Below are 4,480 nucleotides of genomic sequence, written 5' to 3' on the forward strand. Positions count from 1 at the left end.
TACAGCCTGCGGCAACCATTCGTTGATCTGCTGTTCACATTTACCCGAGGCTGAACACAACCTTCTGACTCACAGGTATTCAGCGCTTGGCGCTTCATTTAACCACCCGTGATTGTTTACATCCCCGAGTTCCGGGATTTTTGATTCGGCGTATCCCGCCTGTTCTTGTGTTCACAGCCCTCACAGAGAGTGCGTCATCCTGATGGCTCCTTTACAAATTATTTCAATATGGATTCACGTCTCTCAGGAAAAATAACGTGCAGGTAATTGCGCACATTTCCTTTCCGCTCTAGTAGACGACTGTAGGTCTTTCTAAATGACTAACCCTAAGGTAATCTTTGTCCACAGATATTTGTCCTTGATATTGACACATCTTTGAACACTCACAGGTAGGAGGACGTGTTTGTGTTTTATTTTTGGTCACTGACTCTCCTTTCCACAAAAGTGCTACATACTAAAGGAAACGTTTTTTCCTTTTCAGATTCCCTGGTCCTGATGAGAATCGGACAAAGGGTCCGATTCGAAACGCGTCGACCTTATGTACCTTCTTTGTTAGGTTCATGGTTAAAAATAAATGTATATATCTATCCTGCTTTAGAACTGTTTGATATTTAGTATTTTGAATAACAGTCTTTAGTTGTTGCTGAATCATTTTTGACTTTGCTTTTGACCTTTTTTTCACTCCCTTGTGTGTTGTCTTTTGTTTCACATGCACAGTGTTTGTCATGTCTTGTAAGGAGTATGAGTATGAATGTGGAATGGCCGATGTCTGAAAGATTTGATGTTTTTGTTCACTGCACGGATTGTTCGTCCTATTTTCTAAGTTATTTCTCTTATTATCTTTTGTCTTTTATATATATACAAGAAAAGTATTTTGTTACTTGTGGTTGTGATACCTAAAAATATTCTCTATCAAAAAGAAATAAATTTATTTGATATGCTTAGTTTTGAACCCAATTTGGTTGGTATTTTCGTAACTAGACACAGTACTGGCACCCTATTTGTTTATTTTAGTATTGGACTCTGCTTTACTGTAGATGAGTCAAAGCCCTTGTTTGTTGTTCTATACAAACCAGTTCTTAAGCACTCTGTTTACCAGACTTTTCCTTTCCTTTCACAGTGCAGGGCAGACTAATCAGACACCCCACAGGAGGTGGAGCCAGCATTGTGGAAGGCAAGTACAGTCCTGGAGCACTTTGTTTACAGGACTCCTTCTCTTCTTTCAGTGTGCAGGGCAGAGACATCAGCCGCTCCCCAGGAGGTGGTGCCAGCATTGTGGAAGGCAGGCACAGCCCTATTCAAGGTTCAGGTGCAACTCCTGCCTCCCATCTAGATGCAGATCTCTCTATTTACCCCACCCCTGTCACTCAAAACCAGACAAAGGAATACACAACCTAGCAGAGGCAGGCTTGAAACGTTAGGCAAGCAAATACCTTCTTTCTAAAAGTGGTATTTGCAAATACAGAATGTTAAAACCAACTTCACTAAAAGATGTATCGTATCATTATGAGTTCAAGCATACTGAAATCAAATTTCTACCATGTTCTCTGAGACAGTTAGGATTATAAACATGTCATAATCTGACAGCCCATTCTGGCCTAAGGAGAACATTTATCTTTGCAATAGTGAAAAACAAAAATGGCTGTAATTCACTATTAGGGCATGCCACACACATCAGGGCTTGTCCTACCTTATACTTACAATGCACCCTTTCCTTGGGTCTACCATAGGGGTGACTGATATGAAGAAAATGGAAGAGTTAGGGACTGGCAAGTGGGTGCACTTGCCCAGTCAGCATGACAGTACCAGACTGCACGCAATCTCTACAATGGCAGACCTTAGACACATTTTACAAGGCTGCTTCTGTGAGTGGCACAACCAGTGCTGCAGGCCCACCAGCAGCATTTGGATTTACACGCCCTGGGCACACTCAGTGCTCTAGACTAGGGTCTGACAAGTACACCAAATAGCCAAACATGGTACCACTAATTAATACATCAATTTTACAATAGGGAGCACTTTCACTGTGGCACTGAATAGCAATGGCACAGTGTCCAAAGCATCTAACACCAGCAAAAACACATGAGGTAACAGCAAAAATGGAAGGGAGACCCACGTAAATGGTGCCAGGTCTAATAGTGACTTTTGAGGTGCTAGACTCCATGGTGAATTTCATGTCCAGAGAGTTACTGATCAAGTGTGTATAAAAGTCTTGTAACTCGTCATGTGTACCCGACCATGAGAGGAGACACTAATCTATATAACGACCCCAAAATATAATCGAATCAATCCATTGAACACCTTTAGTGCCCCAAACCCATTTAGCCTCCAATGTGTCCATAAATAAATTTGCAAATGAGGGAAAACATTTAGACCCCATTGCAACACCCCTAATTTGTCTGTACCAGTGTTTGTCAAAAAAGAAATAGTTATTGTTCAGGATGAGTTCCATCATTGAGACCAACATGTTTGTGTTTTGCCATTGGGAGGCAGGTCTGTTCTGTAAGAGTCTGATCATTGCACGCAGTCCCAGGTCAGGTTTAATACTATTATACAAGGATACTACATCTAGAGTAGCCAGAATGGTACCAGGTTGCCATTGTAAGTCAGTTAGTAAGCTCAATATATTTTTCATGTCTTGGATGTTTGAGGGTAGATTCCATACCATAGGTCCAAGAAAAAGGTTGATGTATTCCGCTCATTTCTGAGTAGGGCCTCCCATCCCAGGCACAGTAGGTGTACCCGGGAGGAATGGAAAGTACTTATGTACCTTGGGAAGAGTGTGATTTGCCAATGGTATTTGGGTATTAAAGACTTTTAGATACAGAAATTCATGAACAATTAAGAAGGCCAGCTGTATGCCAGGTAGTTAGATGCATGTTAATCTCATTTGTGAGAGGGCTAATTGAATTGTATGACAGTAATTCGTAACAGTTGCTGTTGTTCAATTGTGACATGATCTCCTGTTTGTAGTTCTCATGGTTCCTGACCACAACATTTCCTCCCTTATCAGCTTCCCTGATAAGGATTTCATGATCCATGCTCAGTGTTTTGAGGGCTAAGCACTCTCCTTTCTTGAGATTGTCTTTGTACTTGAATGAGTTCTTACAGCCAGATTCATCAAGCTGAAATCGGCTCGCAAAGGGCCAGATTCTGAGAATCTGACCCTTTGCAAGCGCTATTTTTGCATTTGGGATTCATCATCCCAAATGCAAAAATCGCAATTATAGAAATCGCTAAATTGCTAAAGATCGCATTTAAGGAATCTCAATTAGAGATTCCTTAAATGCTATTCATGAACCTTTTTAAAATTGCGAATTCGCAATATGGGGCCGCTGTTTACAGCGAAGTGTAACTTCATTGTAAATAGCGAAAACTTAGAAAAATGCACTTTAGCCCCTTAGGAATGAATGGGAAAGTCATTCCTTATTTGCGATTAGCAATTACCGAATCGCAAATAAGGAAGCAGTAGAAATCGCAAAAAATATTGCGATTTCTACATGCATCCCGTTTTGCGAGTCTTTAATAGCGAATCCTTAATAATCGCTATTAAGGACTCGCAAAACGGCTCTTTGATGAATCTGGGGGCCTGTGTTTTTACTGTGATATTTCTCAATGTCTTCTAGTACTCGTTTATAGAAATTGTCAATAGAATTGCCCCCAGGGAGATTGGGTATCCATTTAGATATGGATTTCAAACCACTGTTAATGCTGTAATCTGATTCTATATTAAGCTCTTCTAAGAATAACTCCATGTCATAGGGAGGTTGTTCCACGGCTGTCAGTGACAGAAGAAGTTGTGTTACTTTAAAGTCATCATTAGTCAAAACATCAGACCCACATTAAACCAGTATGTTTTTAATAGTTTTATTTGTAGACAAGTTGCAAGAGAAGTGTGTCTTCATTTTAAGACCCCTTATGAACTTGAACAGATCTATTTTGAGTCTACAAATGTCGCCTGGTGTGTGTGGATTAAAGCCAAGTTCTTTGCGCAGAAGAGAGACCATATCTGTAGTGAGAGGTTTGGAGGATAGGTTTATAACCTGAACCTCACTACCCTGGTCTATTACGTGCTCCTCTCATCTCCAGACCTCAACTTTCTCCTGTTGTCCTCCTGTTCCTGCTATCCTGCCCCTGCAGGTTTTGTAGCTGTTTTTTCTCGTGGCAAAGTGTTCTGTTCCCTCTTCTGATTCTCTGCACCTCCCTTAAAAAAGAAGACTTGTTACAACCAGTACCATCCGGGGTTTCAGCCTCGCTTTCACTAGTGCATGTAGTGCTAAGTGAAGTCGAGCTAGAAAAAAAGGATGTGGTCCCTGGTTTGGTGAGTCTATCTCCCTGCTGGCCATTACGGATAAGTGAATCATATTTCTTAGCATATGTAAACACTCTTCCTTCTTTTTAGTCAATTTCATCTCTCCTTAACTGTCTTGCTTTTCTGTTTTTATTCTCATTCTGATGTTTGATCAAGATATCTTCAAGA

The sequence above is a fragment of the Lissotriton vulgaris genome, chromosome 1_1 (genome assembly GCF_964263255.1).
Source record: "Lissotriton vulgaris chromosome 1_1, aLisVul1.2, whole genome shotgun sequence".
NCBI classification, from domain to species: domain Eukaryota; kingdom Metazoa; phylum Chordata; class Amphibia; order Caudata; family Salamandridae; genus Lissotriton; species Lissotriton vulgaris.